This window comes from Polypterus senegalus, chromosome 13 (assembly GCF_016835505.1).
Source record: "Polypterus senegalus isolate Bchr_013 chromosome 13, ASM1683550v1, whole genome shotgun sequence".
Lineage (NCBI taxonomy): Eukaryota > Metazoa > Chordata > Cladistia > Polypteriformes > Polypteridae > Polypterus > Polypterus senegalus.
This window is the reverse complement of record NC_053166.1, coordinates 137,629,938-137,651,106: the sequence shown is the minus strand read 5'-3', so window position 1 is coordinate 137,651,106 and position 21,169 is coordinate 137,629,938.

Genomic DNA, 21,169 nt, shown 5'->3' with positions numbered 1-21,169 from the left:
AAAATCATGTAGGGAGTTGAGCTCTCCACTGTTGCACTGGGCGTTTTATAGGAGATTCTTTAACCTTTTCAGCTGATGGACCTAAGGTAATAATCCTTAACCTGCATTTGGTCAAGCTGAATGGGGTGCAGTGTATTCTGGGAAAACTGAAAGGTATTTTACTAATTTAGATTGTGCAGCTTTTGACTCCCATTGGAAAAATAACCTTGATGTTTATTGTTAGGGAAATTGAACTGACTATGCAGAAGTAATGAAGAATGTTAACATGTGCTTAAGTTATCTTTATTTGTTTTATTGTAATTTATTTGTTAAAGCAATTTCCTGGAAAATAAGTACAACATCAGTTCATGACAGGGCCATCTCACAAACGGCACCTAAAATTGGCCAATTTACAATAAAGAATTAATTGACATTAGTGAGGAAAACTGGAATTTCCTGAGAAAAACCTACATAAACACAAGGAGAACAAGCAAGCAACACTCAAAGATGCTGAATCTGTGAGGTAGCTTCAGCACTTACTCCACCATACTACTTGTTATATTTACAGTATATCTACTCTTTATATATAAAATCCTAAGCCTAAAAGTGCAACTATTTTATATCACGTTTATTGTCATGCTTTAATTCTGGCTTATTTTAAAACCTACAAACATATGTTTGGTATCATTCTTTTCAGAATTTATGTTATTATTGACATTAATGTGATGTTGTTAGATTTTCAGATTCTTATTCCATTTTTAAATTATAAACTAAAAAATATCAAGAACTCACATCCCATGAGACTAGACTTAACCAAGAGTGCCAAGAGATTTAACCTCACCTGGGGCTCGAAATAAAAGACAAAGAGTATGACAGCTGCTGTACAGGCTTTTAAATGTTCGAAGCGCTGCGTGAGATTCAGATGACATGGCAGTGCAGCAGCAGCAACAAGCCAGCAACTGATCGAGCAAAGAGGAGGTAAAAAAAAATCTGTATTTCTTTCCCATTGTATCACCGTTTAGGAGGGGGTTTCGGAGGAGCGATGGGGTGCATTCAGCCCCCCTCTTCACAACGCAAGCGGCAGACAGGCCACAAATGGGGGTTGGGCACCAAAGACATGGGGGGGGCTGGGTGATGAAGGCACCTGGGGGGATTGCCCCCCTAGTACAGAATATAAAAAATGAAGACCCCCACAATGGACAGGCACCAATGAGTTCCAGTTGCCCCACAACCTTACCCTGTTAGTAAGTTAGTGGGTTAGGAAGATGGATGGTTAATGATTGAATAAATGCTTTTGCAAAGTAGGTTTTTATATAATACTATGTATTACAACAACGTGTGATTTTTGAGCTTGACATTTTATTTATCACTTCTTTCATTTGTTGAATCTCATAAAATGCAAATTATAAACACACACTGATGTTAGGAGGAAAAATACTGAAATCAAAGCTTCATAGAGATGTAAGGCATGTGCACTGGCCTGATAAAATGTTTGAGAATTTATCCCCAGACTCTGTGAAAAAATCTTCTTCCAAGCCACAGGGAGTTTGAGGAGGTATTGGTCTCAAGCTGCATTAAATTATGTATGATTAGTTGCCCAGAATAGGGTGCAATACTATGACCAAATAAACAAATAAATAAATAAATAACACAGTATTACATATGCACTGCAAGGTCAAATGATTTGGCATTATTTGCAGTAAGGCTCTATCCCGCGGGAACTGGCATTGTGCCTAATGAACATAATGGGTTTCCTTAGCTGGGGTCAGATTAATCATGGCTTGTGCTAAAGAGGCTGAAAAAAGGTGTCTGCGACTCTGGCTGCTGCACAAGTGTGATAGCTTTGTAATTCAGACTGTTAAAAGAAAAAAAAGACATCTGATAGGCCGACCCCGGCATGGGATAGAGCCGTCCGTACTAGCTGCCTATTACATATCAATAACAAATGCGAAAATCGTGATGGGTACAGCCAGTGGTGCCTTTAAACGTCTGAATGTCCACAATGAATAATTGACTGTGCCTGTGGTGTGTGTTTTATAAAAAGGAAGATCTCAGCCTAAGATAGAGCACAGACAGTTTAGTCGTTATCCAAATTCTCTAGACCTTCTCCCGTCTGAGACATGGTTGCATTTTATTTTTCCCATACTGTTACAGTATATACCTGCAGTAGATATACAATAATAATATCCATGAGGAAAGATTGAAGGAGCTGAATCTTTTAATTGATGCAAATGGAGGTTAATTTTGTGGCAAAGATGGCAAAAGGGAGGACCAAGGGAAGTGTTTTAAAGACAGGAGGTGATGGCTTTTCTTAGGAGCAGGTAAAAGCGGGGTCAATAAATAGGTAGAGCTCAGTGTATGGGAGTGTTTCAATATCAAATGTTTAATTATAAATGCAATCTCAATATGTACTCAGATCAAATCCCTAAATTTTAACTAGCCATTCCACTAATTATACTAAATTATTATGTATTATGCATTTTATTGGGCAGATCCAAAAGCAATGATACAAGCTATTGCATGCTGCCAACTTTTATACATATGTATATACATATTGTGAACTTGAACCCGGACATAAACAGACATGGATGCCAAATGTCCCAAAACACACACTTTTTATTCCTCGTTTGGCATACACAGCATAAACACAGTGCATAAACCACCACAATGCTCAGTCCTTCTTTTCTTCTACCGCCCTCTCTCCTCTCCTACAAGCTCTATCCACTGCTACCCGACTCAGGCTCCCAGAGTGGAGTGAGGCGGCCTCCTTTAAACTGCACCCAGAAGTGCTCCAGGTGCTCGTAATTAACGTCTGGTAACCATTTCCGGGTGTGGCGGAAGTGCTGCATGCGAGTTCAGCTCCTCTTCTGGCAGCACTTCTGGTTGTGGCAGAAGTTCTGTATGCCCAGGCTGTGGAGCTGTCCAGGCGCCCCCTGGTGGTGGCCCTGATACAAACCAAGGGGAATGCCTTCTCGTGTCCCGGAGGAGATACTGTTGTTGACATGTCCATTCCCCCTGGTCTCCTCAACAGGGCATCCCATCCGGGCAAGATTCTTGGCCGTCCATTACAATATACATAATCATATACATTGTGAGAACAAATACTCTTCAGACATTATTAAGGTTTGGGGCAGTCCAACGTATATTATATCCTGGCTGCAAAAGTTTGAAAATTATTGAACAGAGATGTTCACAAGACTGAGTTCAAAACAGAACTAATGTTGTGGAAATAAGATGGTGGCTTTAAAGGCCCAGGGAGAAAGGGGCGACATCGGGCCCGTAACCGGAAGTGACGTTATCAAAAGGAAGTGATGTCATCAGTGGCACCAGAACCTGGTGGGATTTCCTGTGAATGGTCTGCAAGGAACTGAGGAAGACAGTCAGTATACCCTGCCGCCCCCTGGTCTGATATGGTATTACCACTACTCAAGCCCTTTGGCTGCCTCCTACTCGCACATGTGTGACAACATACACTGTACATATACATATTGTGGAAGTTCAGCTCAGCCACAGACAGATACAAGACACACAGAAGTCCCAAAACACACACGTTTATTATTTTCTCTTCTGCACAATGCACACAGTGCACAAGCCCCACAATGCTCAGTCCTTTTCTTTCTTTTCTTTCGCCACCTCCACTCCTCTACTCCAAGCTCCATCCTCTGCCTCCCAACTCCGCCTCTCCCAGTGTACCCGGATGTGCTCCAGGTGCATCCTGATGATTTTCTTGCAGCACTTCTTGTTGTGGCGGAAGTGCTGCAGTCCAAAGATCCGGGACTGTCCAGGCACCCACTGGCGGTGACCACGGGCCCCCCAGGGTTGCGAGAAGCAGATCATGAAATGTTGCATAGTTTACTGTCAAATAATGCAAAGAGTACATGACACGTGTTTCGCCCTCATTTTTGGCTCATCAGGTGTACACACTCTACTGCTCCCCTCTCGGGGATCGAACCTCAGAAGATGGCACCGTGGCGGATGTTTGCCAAATGGCAGACCAACCACAAGCGTTACCTGGTAGGTAACCACCCACACAATTCAGGTCGGGACTCAGACTATGAATGCAATGAATGTAATTACTCCGGACCTACAGGCTGTCAAATAAACGAACCACACGCCGTGGCACAGCGTAAAGGGGCTTCGTCTGTGATGCTGATGTCAGCAGTAGAGTGTGTATGCCTGATGATCCCGTACTCTTTGCATTATTTGACAGTAAACCATGCAAAATATATATATAGGCACGATGGCGCAGTGGGTAGTGCTGCTTCCTCACAGTTTGCTTCCTGGGTCCTCCCTGCATGGAGTATGCATGTTCTTCCCCTGTCTGCATGGGTTTCCTCCCACAGTCCAAAAACATGCAGGTTAGGAGCATTGGCGATTCTAAATTGTCCCTAGTGCGTGCTTGGTGTGTGTGTGTGTGGCGCCCTGCCTGGGGTTTGTTTCTTGTCTTGCGCCCTGTGTTGGCTGGGATTGACTCCTGTAGACGCATGTGACCCTGTAGTTAGGATATAGCGGGTTGGATGAATGATTGATGGATATATATATATATATATATATATATATATATATATATATATATGCTGCTCAAAAAAGTTTAAGGAACCCTTTATAATCAGGAGGAACCCAGGACTACTGCACCAGCATACGGTCTGACAGTGGGTCCAAGGATTTCATCCCGATACCTAATGAAAGTCAAGGTGCCGTTGTCTAGCCTGTAGAGGTCTGTGCGTCCCTCCATGGATATGCCTCCCCAGACCATCACTGACCCACCACCAAACCAGTCATGATGAATGATGTTACAGGCAGCATAACATTCTCCACAGCTTCTCCAGACCCTTTCACGTCTGTCACATGTGCTCAGGGTGAACCTGCTCTAATCTGTGAAAAGCATAGGGTGCCATTGGTGGACCTGCCAGTTCTGTTATTCAACGGCAAATGCCAATCAAGCTCTGCGGTGCCGGGCATTGAGCACATGGCCTACTAGAGGATGTTGGGCCCTCAGGCCACCCTCATGAAGTCTGTTTCTCATTGTTTGGTCAGAGACAATTACAGCAGTGGCCTGCTGGAGATCATTTTGTAGGGCTCTGGCAGTGCTCATCCTGTTCCTCCTTACCCAAAGGAGCAGATACCGGTCCTGCTGATGGGTTAAGGACCTTCTACAGCACTGTCCAGCTCTCCTAGAGTAACTGCCAGTCTCCTGGAATCTCCTCCATGCCCTTGAGACTGTGCTGGGAGACACAGCAAACCTTCTGGCAATGGCATGTATTGATGTGCCATCTTGGAGAAATTGGACTACCTGAGCAACCTCTGTAGGGTCCAGGTATCACCTCATGCTACCAGTAGTGACAGTGACAGTAGCCAAATGCAAAACGAGTGACAAAACAGTCAGAAAAGATGAGGAGGGAAAAATGTCAGTCACTTGCACCTATTAAACCATTCCTGTTTTGGGAGTTGTCTCATTGTTGCCCCTCAAGTGCACCTGTTGTTAATTTCATTAATACCAAAGCAGCTGAAACTGATTAACAACCCCCTCTGCTACTTAACTGACCAGATTAATATCCAAGAAGTTTCATTGATTTAATGCTATACTATATATATACAGGTATATATATATATATATATATATATATATATATATATATATATATATATATATATATATATATACTAGCCATGTGCACCCAACTACGTTGCGCGTGTTAAAATTGTCTGTGAAGGCCTCCCTGTTTAAACGCAGCTGCCAGTCGTGAACTGGGCCCTTCGTCGCACAGCATTATGATATTTTATAAGGGAAACCAAATTACAAAAGAAAACCCTTGGACATTGATTCGATAGGAACGGCCTACTCTGAATCACTGTCCGAATAGTAATTATGTGGTGGTGTAGGAGCATTTCTGCTTCTGTCCATTCAAAGTCCGTCTCGTTTTCACGACACTATTGTTTCCTCTCACGATGTCTTCTCAACCTTTCTCCAATCTTGCAGGTTGCATTATGGCAATCCAAAGAGTAAGGCAATATACACGGAGCAATGGTTATAAAAGGGGGACACATAGGTATCCAGGTTCTTTAAAGCATAAATAGGGATCACTTCACTGACATATGAGCAAGCCACGGTACAACTGCGAGACGCGCAGCACTCGCCGGCTACAACGTAACAATAATAATTTCCGGAACGTGCTGTTATGTTGTCATTCATTTTACTCACTGTTTTTCTTTCATTCATATGTTACATAGGCACGAACCTTTTATCTTCGGCAATCTCATTCTCTAACCAGGCCTCAGAAGCTAACCAGCATAACACTGTCCACCACCCCTTTCGTTATTCCGGCACATTGTTGACAGCCGTGAGTAACAACAACGTACTAAACTGGAAGGTGGTCTACGCATGCGTGGAATTCGCGGACAAACAAAGATCAAGATCTAAATGAAGATCTCTTTAGTTATAATTTAAAGCACAACAATTTGTTTAGTTTGAATGTCTGTGTTTTGAGGTGTGACTGGCATACTACAGTCTTCAGTAGTATAAGCCTGGAGGAGATTCTTAATGCAATGCCTATGTTTTAGCTGTCTCTCTACTGCCATCTAGTGCTTCTTCTAATTCATTCGTGGACCAACAAAGATCAAGATCCAAATGAAGATTATATACTGTATATATATATATATACTAGCAAAATACCCGCGCTTCGCAGCAGAGAAGTAGTGCATTAAAGAAGCAATGAAAAGAAAAGGAAACATTTTGAAAATAACGTAACATGATTGTCAATGTAATTGTTTTGTCACTGTTGTGAGTGATGAGTGTTGCTGTCATATATATATATATATATATATATATATATATATATATATATATATATATATATATATATATATATATATATATATATATATAAACTGCTCAAAAATTAAAGGAACACTTTGAAAACACATCAGATCTCAATGGGAAAAAGAAATCCTCCTGGATATCTATACTGATATAGACTGGGTAATGTGTTAGGAACGAAAGGATGCTCATCCTGTTCCTCCTTGCCCAAAGGAGCAGATAGTGGTCCTGCTGATGGGTTATGGACCTTCTATGGCCATCTCCAGCTCTCCTAGAGTAACTGCTTGTCTCCTAGAATCTCCTCCATTCCCTTGAGACTGTGCAGGGAGACACAGCAAACCTTTTGGCAATGACATGTATTGATGTGCCATCCTGGAGAAGTTGGGGTCTGTAGGGTCCAGGTATCGCCTCTTGCTACCAGTAGTGACACTGACTGTAGCCAAATGCAAAACTAGTGAAGAAACAGTCAGAAAAGATGAGGAGGGAAAAATGTCAGTGGCCTCCACCTGTTAAACCATTCCTGTTTTGGGGGTCATCTCATTGTTGCCCCTCTAGTGCATCTGTTGTTAATTTCATTAACACATATATATATACAGTCTTTGGGGTGCCAGAATCCATGAAGGAAGAAAAAAGAAAAACGTTATTTGTAGAAAATCTTAATTTATTTATCCATTCCTAAATAATTAAATGGGCAGGCTATTTCGTATCAGTGCAATACGCTGCTTATTAAAACGGATGACTCCTGCTCTTACGTGCAAGTCTGCCTGGATATTATGAACTATCGTATCTGTTCAAGTTCTATTTAAATTTTAAATAGAAGGAATTTTTATTTAGTCAACAGAATATTATTCTGGAATAAATCAACTCAGACCTTAAATAACTTATAATATTTTGCTCTCCATAAAAATATATCCTGTCTAAATTATACAAGTTAGAAATAAAGTAAACGTTAAAAGAACAAGCTTTCAAATTTCTTTAGTCTTATGTAATTTTATATAACAAATAAACTTAAATTTTAAATATCCCAAAAGATTTTACTCTCCATAAAAATATATCCTGTCAAAATTATACAAATTCAAATATGAACATGGTGCATAACAAAACCTGGAAATATAATTAAAATTTGTTCTTTTCAGCAATAACACATCAAATCATTCAGTTGTCTTTGCTCATATGTCATTTTAGAGCTGGACGCCTGGCATCTTTTTTTGGCCACAGGTTCGTTTCTGTTTGCTGTGAGGTTCTGTGTTGTGGAGATTCTCAGGATGGACTGCAGGTGCTCATCAGTGAGGCGACTCCTGTGTGCTGTTTTGTTAATCTTCATCACTGAGAAGAGCTTCTCACACAGATATGTGCTACCAAACATGCACAAGGTTCGAGCCGCATGTAGACGGAGCTGGAGCATTTCTGCGGGAATGGAGTGAATAAACTGTGCGGGCCCTGCAGTATCGTACTTTGCCTTCAGTGTGCCATTACACTGCAGCTCAATCACCTCCATCTGAATCTGCACAGGTGCAGTTTCCACATCAACGGCAAATGGGTTGCGAAACAACTCAAAATTCTTTTTTTGTTCTTCAAAGTCACCAAAGCGCTGTGCGAACTCAGTGCCCGGACGTGACATCTGGTAAAGTCCATTGGCTCGGAAGTGACGTCAAGAGAGCCAGGTGGAATCTCCCGGGAATGGTCTACAGGAAAGCGAAAAAAGAGTCAGTGCACTCTGCCACATCCCGGCATGCTTCAGAACTGCCTTCACTCAGGCCCTTTAGCTGCCTCCCATGCGCACGTCTGTGACAATATATTATATATATATATATATATATATATATATATATATATATTTAGTAGCCTGCAGATGGCGCTCCTGCTGCCCAGACCTGACAAAGACAGACGAAGGACAAAAGTGCTTTTTTTTTTTCTTTTGCCCGTGGGAAACGCCTTCCCCCATTTCCCACCTGTGCAGCACAGTCCAGCACTAAACGCTCTTCTTTCTCTCTTTTTCTTCCCTCTCTTTTCCTCCACTCCTCCTGGCATGCTTTGTCCTCTTTCACCAAACTCTGGCTCCTGGAGTAGTGGCCGCTGGCTCCATTTATACAGTACCTGGAAGTGTTCCAGGTGCTTGGTGACCTGCTTTCGGCAGCACGTCCAGATGTGAAGGAAGTGCCGCAACCAAGGGCTCAGCAATCATCCAGGCCACAGGCCCCAGCGGGACTGAGTTTCCATGCAGCAAGCCGGGGGGCTATCCTCTAGCGCTCCAGGGCAGATAATGTCCTGGAATAGCTATCTCCCCAGGTCCTTCTAGTACAGAGGCGTCCCGACCAGGCAATGGCCCCGGCCTTACGCCACAATGTATATATTTTCAAATTGTTTTTCCAAATTGTCCAGCTGTCCAACTCTTCACCTGATGAGTACAGACCAGTGGATCTTACATTTCACATCATGAAGACTGATCCTGGAACACTTGAGTTTTTTGGTGAAAGACCACTTGGACCCAGTGCCGTTTGCTTATTAGACAAAAATTGGAGTGGAAGATATAGTTATCATTCTCCTTGTAATGACTGGACAAAGCTGGCAGCACCATGATGATTATTTATTTATTTAATTTAATGCCTCCAGTACCCTGAATACCATCCATCCCCATTAAGGGTAAGTTCAGGGATATGCAGGTGGATGAGCAGAGTGTTCTGGATAATGGACTATCTGTCGGGCAGACCCCAGTTTGTGAGGTTCAAGGACTGTGTCTGTAATGTAGATGTGAGCAACACTGGAGCACCATAAGGAACAGGCCTGTCACCTTTTCTGTTCACCTTCTTACCTTAGAATATAAATATGACAGCAGGTCATGTCACTTGCATATATTCTCAGATGATTCTCCACTTATGGGGTGTATTGATAAGAGGGTAAGGCAGATTGTATGAGTGAGGTGGAGAACTTTATTTCTTGGTTCAAAGAGAATTGTCTACAGCTCAACATTAGCACAAGCAAGCCACCGGGTATTGACTTTCACCCTATGTCCGGTTGTAGTGCAATTATAATATGCGCTGCCGTCCTAGAGTGGCAGCAAATAAAAAAAAAAGAAATGATCCAGGGCATAAGCAACCAACACTACTTTCCTACTACACCACGTACAGAAGTACAGAAACACACCAGTGAATGCAGAGTTAAGTTAAAAAAATGATTATTGGAAGAAATTACACACACTTAACATCAATCCATCCATCATTTATCCAACCTACTACATCCTAACTACAGGGTCATGGTGATCTTCTCGGAGCCAATCCCAGCCAACACAGGGTGCAAGGCAGGAAACAAACCCTGGGCAAGGCGCCAGCCCACCACAGGGCACACACACTAGGGTCAATTTAGAATCGCCAATGCGCCTAACCTGCATGTCTTTGGACTGTGGAAGGAAACCAGAGCGCCCGGAGGAAACCCACACAGACACGGGGAGAACATGTAAACTCCACGCAGGGAAGACCCAGGAAGCGAACCCAGATCTTTTAACTGTGAGGCAGCAGCACTACCCACTACGCCACCGTGCTGCCCACACACTTAACAAAAACCCCTATATACATATTATCATGCTGCAGTGCTTCCCACCCCACACAGATCACGGCACAAAACACTTAAATATATGAACGAGAAAAAGAAAAAATGAATGTATTCATAATCCTTTAAATATCCTCTGTTGGGGACGACCATCTCAGTTTATGGTGGGGAATGATGCGCCGAACCATATCTCATGGTCCAGGAAACTTACAGATCAACAGTTCCTGTGCTGGCCCATCAGGTCCTCTCCCGAATACCTTCACCAGAAAGGGAAAATAATTTGTCCTGGAGGTTCACCTGATGTTTTCCATGCTGTGTCAATCTCTTTCCCTTTTGCTTTTTCCTTCTCTCTTGGCTCTGCGCTCCTTCTCTCCTTCTTCCCACCCCCCATTTACATACCGTTGGCTCCTCCCCATACAGTCTGTTGGACCCTCCAAGCCAAGTGCTCCCCTCCCCATGTACCATTAGCCGGCCTTACAAATTAAGCCATTCCACCATTATCAGGAATGGGGAAAGGTACAAACTCACCGTGACACACACACGTATACCAGATGACCATTACACGGTCACAGTTCAAAGAGTGGATGTAGAGGTGGTCCACTCCTAAAAGTGCTGGTCTTGTAACATAGAGAAGCTATAAGGAAAGGCAGAGTAGACCATTTATATTAGTCAACACTACTACACCAAGTTTGACGTAGCGCCACCACAGGCATTAAGAAGAGAAAGAAAATGGAAATAATCCTATTAATGGCAAATCAAAAACAAAAAAACAGAGTACAAGAGTAACATGAAACAATCTCGGCAGGAAGTACGGTATTAAGAATTTTTAACCGAAGTTGTTTTTGTTTAGCATGCCTAGTTAACATCACTGCCATGTTAACATTTTAGTCTCGTGTAGACAGATATTACACTGAGCAGTGAGCCATTCCAAACATCTCTTTACTGAATTCTCTCCTTCCCTACAGTGTATCACGTCGAGATTTTGCTTATGAGAGCACGTAGGTTACGAACCCCTTGCCCTCAATTTCAGTTCTGGCTTCACATTATTACAGGTGTTATTAATCATTTTTAAACATGATAATGGACCTGCTTAAAAAGAGAGTCCTTTTACTTGTATTTGTACCAGACACTGTGCCAAGAGACTGCATGAGACCAGGAACACGCATGGCATGCAGCCCGACTGAGGATCGGACTGATCTCTACTTCATTCCACTCTTTAGGTGGGGGTCTGGTACAAATAGCCAAGTCATGGAGTTGAAGCAGAAACCTTTATAACTGCTAATAAATATCTGGATGAGAAATTGGGACAATTTAGCTAAATAAACTAACATGGTGGACTGAATGGTCTTCTCTCATTTGTCAAAATCTTGTTATATATTGTTGGAATCTTCTTGAGTGACGGGCCAACGACTCTGGTTAGACGTGTGGAGGAGGTCAGCTTTGTAATAACTTGGTGACAGTTTTGTGGGTCTGTCTCTGTCAAAAGTTGGGAAAAGACAGTTTCAGTGATTTTTTTTTTCTTTATGCTTGCATGGTTTGAAATGGCAGCTCCTCTTATTTTTGCTCCTTTCATGCTCACTTCCCTTAGGCAGACATTCAAGAGACAGAGTGTGACCCGCCACTAGTGCTCATGTTAGGGCTATTCTGAGCACCTGGGTTATGAAGGGGACACTTTGTGCTGCTGTCACACTTGTTGTTTTGCATGTTAGCAGTGCAGTTACATACTCTGGCTGAGTGGTCCAGAGGCCACTTGGGGGTCCCCTAGTCAGCTTGTCACAGACGGTTGGTCACGGTTCTCAAGGCTATGTCTGATATCAGACAGCCTGAACACTCTGTTTCTGTCTGTCTTCCCCACAGGCTTGACTAGATTGAACTCTGTCACAGTGCTTTTCATGCCAGCTTGAAAGATGTTCTCCATGGGAAAAGGAAGGAAGGAAAACTTCAAAACATTCACTTTTTTATTACAAAATCATATCAAAAAGGTAAAATAAGTGCATGAACAGTTCAATAGATATACAGTATAATACACCATATAGATAATAGTTTTATAGGACATTTAGATTAAAATCAAAAATGGAAAACAGGAAAGTAAACATCTACCAATGAGACTTCTGAATTTACAGAAGATTACTGGAATATTGGGAGACCATAATTATTTGTACACAAAGGAATCAGTTAACTAGGTGTTTAACAGCCAAATGTGTCCTCTAAATAAAAGGTGATATAGTCTCAGGGATCTTCACATTCACGTTTATTGTCATGTGAACAATAAATGTGAACGTGAAGAAATTCTTACATGCATGTCCCCTAAGAACTTTAGACAATGATATAATACCAGTAAAGACCCACCTCTACACACACACATAGAAAATATGTTAATTAAATATATACAATTATATATGCATGTATTTTTTTATACCGTACTAGATGTGCTACCTGTCTGAGGTGGGTTGAAATCTAAGTAATCAACATAGACCTCAATGTTAACATATTGGAATCTATTTTATAATGTGTGTAGTAATAAAATGCATTACTACAAATGTTTGTGATGCACCATCTATTGTAATGACAAATGCATTTGTCTCTATTATATGCCATTTGGTATGAAATACATAAAAGCAGTTTGTGGTGCGCCATCTGTTAGAATGACAAATACAATTCCAATAGAATGTTTGGACAGAAACAGTGGTGCTGTAAGAATTATGTTTCTGGACTTCTCTAGCGCCTTCAACACCATCCAACCTCTGCTCCTTAGGGAAAAGCTGACTGAGATGGGAGTAGATTCACACCTTGTGGCATGGATTGTGGACTATCTTACAGACAGACCTCAATATGTGCGTCTCAGAAACTGCAGGTCTGACATTGTGGTCAGCAACACAGGAGCGCTGCGGGGATTGTGCTTTCTCCGATCCTGTTTAGCCAACATACATCGGACTTCCAATACAACTCGGAGTCCTGCAATGTGCTAAAGTTTGCTGACGACACTGGTATCGTGGGCTGCATCAGGAGTGGACAGGAGGAGGAGTATAGGAACCTAATCAAGGACTTTGTTAAATGGTGCGACTCAAACCACCTACAACTGAACACCAGCAAAACCAAGGAGCTGGTGGTGGATTTTAGGAGGCCCAGGCCCCTCATGGACCCCATGATCGTCAAAGGAGACTTTGCAGATGGTACAGACCTATAAATACCTGGGAGTGCAGCTGGATGATAAATTGGACTGGACTGCCAATACTGATGCTCTGTGCAAGAGAGGACAGAGCCGACTATACTTCCTAAGAAGTCTGGCGTCCTTAAACATCTGCAATTAGATGCTGCAGATGTTCTATGAGACGGTTGTGGTGAGTGCCCTCTTCTACGCAGTGGTGTGCTGGGGAGGCAGCATAAAGAAGAGGGGCGCCTCACACCAGGACAAACTGGTGAGGAAGGCTCTATTGTTGGTACGGAGCTGAACAGTTTGACATCCATGGCAGGGCGACGGGCGCTGAGCAGACTCCTGTCAATCATGGAGAATCCACTGCATCCACTGAACAGGATCATCTCCAGACAGACGAGCAGCTTCAGCGACAGACTGCTGTCACCATCCTGCTCCACTGACAGACTGAGGAGATCGTCCCTCCCCCAAACTATTCGACTCTTCAATTCCACCCCTTTGGGGTTAAACGTTAACATTATTCAAAGTTATTGTCTGTTTTTACCTCCATTTTTATTACTCTTTAATTTAATATTATTTTTTGTATCAGCATGCTGCTGCTGGATTATGTGAATTTCCCCTTGGGATTAATAAAGTATCTATCCATCTATCTATCTATCTATCTATCTATCTATCTATCTATCTATCTATCTATCTATCTATCTATCTATGCATATGGCTCTGTTATATGCCATTTGTTATGTGATTCACTAAAGCAATGTTAATTTTTGTGATACACCATCTGTTGGAATGACAAATGCAATTGGTTTTATAACTACTGTGATACTGTTTGAATAACATGGAAACCAGACAGACACATGGATACACAGACTTGTCCTTTTATTAGGTGGACTAGCTGTGCTATCCATTTAAGACAGGTTGAAATCTAACTATTCAAGGTAGAATGTGTATTTCTCGTTTATGTGCCATTTTCGGTTTAACATTTTTTGTAAAATTAGTATTAATGTTTGTGAGGGGCCATCTGTTGGAATGACAAGCACAATGCACATGTCTCTGTTATATGTCATTTGGTATTAGATTTGCAAAAGTAGTGTTAATGTTTGTGATGCACCTCCTGTTGGAATGACAAAGACATGGAAACACAGACACACGGACACACAGACACTTATCTTTGTATTAGATGGACTAGCTGTGCTCCCCATTTAAGGCAGGTTGAAATCTAACTAACTAAGGTAGGCCTCTGTATTAACGATTGCAGTGTACAATGTGTATATATCTTTTATATGCCATTTGGTTTGGGTTAGTTTTAATGTTTGTGAGGAGCCATCTGTTGGAATTACATACACAATGAATATGTCTCTGTTATAAGTTATTTGGTAAGGGATTTGTAAAAATACTGTTAATGTTTGTGATGCACCATCTGTTGCAATGAAAAAGACATCAAGCTTTTTTCAATACTAATAATTCTTTACATTTATGTTGCACTTTTCTCACCACTCAATGCACTTTTACATAGTGAGTGGGGAGCCACTTCAACCACCACTACTGTGTAGCATCCACCTGGATGATGTGATGGCAGCCTTTTTTGCACCAGTATTGCTCACCACACATTAGCTGGTAGGTGGTGAAGTGGAGAGAGAGAGATAGCCAATCAGAGACAGGGGATGATTAGGACTAGGCCATGGTGGGCAATTTAGCTTAGATATCTGGATACACCCTGCTCCTTATGAAGGATGCTCAAGGATCTTTTATGACCACAGAGAGTCAGAACCACGGCTTTATGTCTCCTCCAAAGGATTGTACAGCACAATGTACCCGTCACCGCACTGGGGCATTAAAATCCCCACACAAACCACAGGGCAAGCGCCACCTGCTGGCCTCACCAGCACCTCTTCCAGCAGCAACCCAAAGTTTTCTCACATAATGCCATGCACCATCACTCATTTCTACATTTTCCAATCCAAGTACTGGCCAGATCCGAACATGATTAGCGTTGGATGGATGACCTCTTCTGAAGAGTAGCTGGGACAGCTGCAATACTTTTCAATAATGTGCTATGCTGGAAACATGTGATTGACATTTTCGTTAGTAAACACCACAGCTCTGTACCAACATGAAGAGATTTGCAGGACATGCCCTTGGCAGATACCCAGCATGTCAGTGTGACAGCTCATGGAATCATCATAGCATGGCGTCTGTATTTTTCTCCCAACACGGCAGTACATCTTCAAGTATCATAGCACTTATTGTGTTACAGTGATCATACTGTCTACTAAAAAGCTTTTTATTTTAGCCCACCTGCCTTGAATAGATGGAGTTCTGCCCATAGCACTTTAGTGACATATGTGAAGCACACACCTTTTCACAGCCAGGAGCTCCCTCTCTTTGTACTGATGAAGATAGCCTACAAAATTTGTTGATACAGCTCATTCAAAATGCAGCAAAATGATTTTAAATGTTGAATTAATTCACTGTGCATTGTCACTGTTAAAATAATATTTATTGTAGTTTTACAGAGACCAAATAAGATGATGTATCTATTTTTAACCTTCACATGACCAGAGCCTTAGACTTTTTCATAAGTATACAATACAACACTAAGGTCTGTGTGTCCAGGCCCTCTGAGCAATCTGATTGGTCAGTTTGGCTTTGGCGGCACGTTTGAAAGAGGAAGTGCGAGTGTGAGACGCATGAGGAAGAGTAAAGGCGTAGGAGGCGCACTGAGAGAGTCAACTTCAAAGATGACAAGTCTAAAACTGGACAGGAGATGAGAAAGGAGTCTTGAAAATAATGGAAGTGTCTTAGAAGCAGGCTTTATAGGAACAAGCTCAAGAGAAGGAGCGCTAAAGAGACGTTAGTAAAGACGTAAGCCACACAACTCCTAAGACTGAGAGTAAAAAACCAGATAGGATGTGAGAAATGTGTCTTGGAACTAACAAGAGACTGAGAAACAGGCTTTAAAGGAACTTGGATGAGAGCACAAGCACCGATGAAGAGACGTTCACACAAACACGAATACAAAAGTTAAGGCGCTGAAGATACACAAAGAACAAGAAATAGCATTTTTTTTTCTTATACTATTACCTGTCTGAGACAGGTACTGTGGCTCTGTCTGATATTTCTTTATCATTATGTCTTTTTCTATTACACTAATCTCTTAATTACTTTCATAAATATGAGGTAGATCTGACATCACCAGGTAAGGTTGGTGCTCAAACCACATCAAAGTTGTGTTTTCAGGAAAGTTATTTGCCTTCAGCCAGTCCTGCATTATAAAGAAGATGTTCAAGAAGATTTGATCTTCTACATCTAACCCATTATCCAGGTATCCATTATCCATCATCCAACCCACTATATCCTAACTACAGGGTCACAGTGGTGTGCTGGAGCCAATCCCAGCCAACACAGGGTGCAAGGCAGGAAACAAACCCACCGCAGGGCGTGCGCATGCACACACACACACACACACACACACACACATCCACATCAACCACACACTAGGGACAATTTAGGATCGGCAATGCACCCAACCTGCATGTCTTAGCCTATGTCTTATAAAAACAGGCCTTCATACAGCTGTTAGCAGTGAGTCCAGGAAAATCCACTTTAACTCTTCCATTTGCAAGATCTCTGTAATCCCAACAAATGGTACATTGCAAATACTACTTTTATGATTCTCATAACAAGTGGCATATAACAGAGACATATACATTGTATTTTCCATTCCAACAGAAGGCACATCGCAAACATCTTTTGTAATAAAGTGCATTGCATTTGTCATTATAACAGATGGTGCATCGCAAGCAACACTTCTTTTACAAATCCCATACCAAATGGCATATATAACCAAATTTCCATTCCAACAGATGGCATATCACAAACATTTGTAGTAATAAAGTGCATTACTACAAATGTTTGTGATGCACCATCTATTGGAACAACAAATACATTGGTCTCTATTATATGCTATTTGGTATGAAATACATGAAATGTGCCATGTGGTAGAATGATAAACACAATACATATGCCTCTCATTTAGTATAGGATTTGTAAAAGTAGTGTTAATGTTTGTGATGCATCATCTGTTGGAATGACAAATGCAATTGTTTTTATTACTACAAATGTAAGTGATACTGTTGGAATGACATGGAAACCAGACAGACACATGGATACACAGACTCCTGTCCTTTTATTAGGTGGACTACATGTGCTACCCATTTAAGACGGGTTGAAATCTAACTAATAAAGGTAGACCTTGGCATTAACGATTGCAGTGTACTTTTATTTGCCATTTGGTTTGGGATTTGTAAAATTAGTGTTAATGTATGACTGCATTGTACAATGTGTATATCTCTTTTATATGCCATTTGGTTTGGGTTAGTGGTAATGTTTTTGAGGCGCCATCTGTTGGAATGACAAACACAATGCATATGTCTCTATTATATGTCATTTGGTATGGGATTTGTAATAGTAGTGCTAATGTTTGTGATGCACCACCTATTTGATTGACAAAGACATGGAAACCTGACCGACACATGGATATACAGTACAGACACTTCTTTGTATTAGATGGACTACCTGTGCTCCCCATTTTAGATGGGTTGAAATCTAACTAATTAATGTAGACCTCGACATTCATGATTGCAGTGTACAATGTGTATATCTCTTGTATATGCCATTTGATTTGGATTAGTGTTAATGTCTGTGAGGTGCCATCTATTGAAATGACAAACACAATGCATATGTCTCTGTTATATGTCTTTTGGTATTGGATTTGTAAAAATAGTGTTAATGTTTGTGATGCACCATCTGTTGGATTGACAAAGACATGGAAACCAGACAGACACACGGATACACCGACACTTATCTTTATATTAGGTGGACTAGCTGTGCTGCCCATTTAAGATGGGTTGAAATCTAACAAATTGCATTTGTCTTCCCATACTAAACGGCATATACCAGACACATATTTTCCATTCCAGCAGATGCTGCATCACAAACATTTGTAGTGATGTATTTTATTTCTACAATAATTTGTGATGCGTCATATGTTGGAATGATGAACGCAATGCATTTTATTATTACGTACAGTACAAAATACATTCCAATAGATGACACTGCAACGTTAACACTGAGGTCTACATTGATTATTTAAAATTCAACCCATCTCAGAGGGGTAGCAGTAGTAGTATTATATAAATGTGATAACCAAAAAAAAACAACAACAATCTCAGTGTAATTTTGTTTAATATAATAAATGTGCAAAACTGTGTTGTAAAATGGCTTCATTGTCTCACAAGAAAGATGCTCAAGCTCTTGTCTGGTTGGTAGACAGAGAAACTTTACATGTTAATCTATGATCATCCATGAAGCAAGATAACAAGCTAAAGACATTTTGTGATGGTGTAATCTTCTAAGATCTTTGATGTGAGTACAGCAATGTTTGTATTCCAAGATTTAACATTATAATGAAGGAAGATAAAAAGTGCTGCTGATGAAGAGCATAATTAAACTTGGTAATCTTTTCCAATTTACTTCTATGTTAAAAAAAATCCCAATAATTTCCACACCTCTGTTGATGATGACTCTCAAGTTATCAATGTTATCAGCACAGTCAATGGTTTGTATTGGCCTATTCCACACACAAATGATTTTTAGTCTTTCCTCAGGTTAAAAAGAAAAAATTCTCATTAACATGTTCAATAATGAAAAGATATTCACCATCACAATGGAGCAATTAGCTCCTCCATAATGCTGGAAGGCCATTTAAAGAACCTTTATGCCCCGACTGTCCTCTCGGTTATAGTAGGGTCATATTGTCCGTAAGGCACTGACCTTTTCAAAATAATCAACAGCAGGTTTTTCAAGAATGGGAAGGCTGTCAAAATGAGTTTTCCGGTGACAAATGCACAGTATACCCAGGTTTGGTTACACTGGTATTGTCCTTCTATTATCCATTTTTGATGATGTTTTGTTTCATGCATTTTTTGACATGTTGCAGTCCAAATAATCCTTATGAGCTTTGCCAATGTATGATATTAGAGTGACAAACCCATAGCTCAGAGTCCCACTGGTCTTTCAACATGGGGTTGGTAAGCTAGAAGAAGCTGTCTGCTGCTTAAAATGTGGCTGTCGACGTTATGTCTGATGTAGCTTTGAGACGTACTTCATGCAAAATCTTCAGTATGATTCTTTTGATAGTAAGAAATAAACATTGTGTTAATTTGAGCTCTTCATACTAAGACTACCCCCATTTCTTGTTCTGCATTTTGGTTTTGGATTACCCCTGCCAATAGAAATGGACATCTGAGAAGAATGACTTCTCAGGACAAGGAGAAGTAGGAAGCTTCAAATTGTGACCAAGTTGACGTAAGGTTAAAAATAACTAGGACAAAAAAAAAGAACTTTACATCAGGAGATGAAGTTAAAATGTTCTGCACACTTTATTGCGTTGTGCATTTAATTTTATGTCCATCGGTTCACCGACAAAAGCGTGATAGACATATGCGCCCCGACAAAACTGCGACGGACAAATGAGAGCCGACAAACCCGCTAACTGGTTTTCGACAAATGCGTGCCGACAAAATCACGAGAGAGGCCAAGAGCGTGGGATGCTTTTGCTGCAATTCTTCCTACATATGCAGGGCATGATCTTAAGGACTATCTGCGTGCCGTGCTGAGGGCATGCCGCGTCTCATAATATTGACTTCTAAAATAAACATTATTATATATGCTTTAAACTAGTAATTCATATTTAATGAAACTTTCGCGATTTTGTCGGGGCGAATATGTCTATCGCGCAAATGTCGGGTCACAATGTCCATCAGTTTGCATTCAATGATCCATAATTTAAAGTGACAACATGGCTTGAGGAAGTCTACAAATTAACTAAAAATCAAAGACTGAAATCTCTCAATTATACGTATTCAGACCCTTTGATTTGGTGCTCCAAATTGCATCCTGTTTGCTTTAATTCTTCTTGAGATTTGTTTAGAACTTGACTGTTTTGTCCACCTGTTGCAATTTGATTTGACTGAACATCATTTAAAAAGCCATCAAGTCCAAGGAACTCTGTGATCAGATTATGGTGAGACATTGGTCAATGCTGGAGTGACTTTGAGGCAAGTCGGCCCAGCCAATGTTCAGACATAAACTCCATAGAACATCTATGGAGATACCAGAAGATAGTAGTTTATAGATGCTTCCCATCCAATCTAAAACAATTTATTGAGGCACAGTGGTCTAAATAATTGTGAAATGGAACCTCTTTAGACTCTTCCTAGACTTGGCCATCCAGCCAAACTGAGTAATTGGACAAGATCGTCCTTGGTCAGGGAGGTGGCCAAGAACCTAGTGATCAGTCTGGGAGAGCTTTTGAAGTCCTCTGCTGAGATGGTGGAACCTGTCAATCCGTCTTGACAGCACTCATCAATCAGGTGTTCATTGATAGAGTAAAAGGCCTATGACAATTTAAAGGATTCTGAGAGTAGGTGGAAAAAGAATGCAAAGTCTGATGAGACAAAAATTGGGCTGTTCTGCTCTTTGGACAGAACTTCAAGCACAATGCCTGGTGAAGACCATGCACTGCTCATCACCTGCCTTATACCATTCCTACGATGAATCATGGTGGTGCTAGCATCATGCTATGTGAGTGCTTTTTAGTGGCCGGGACA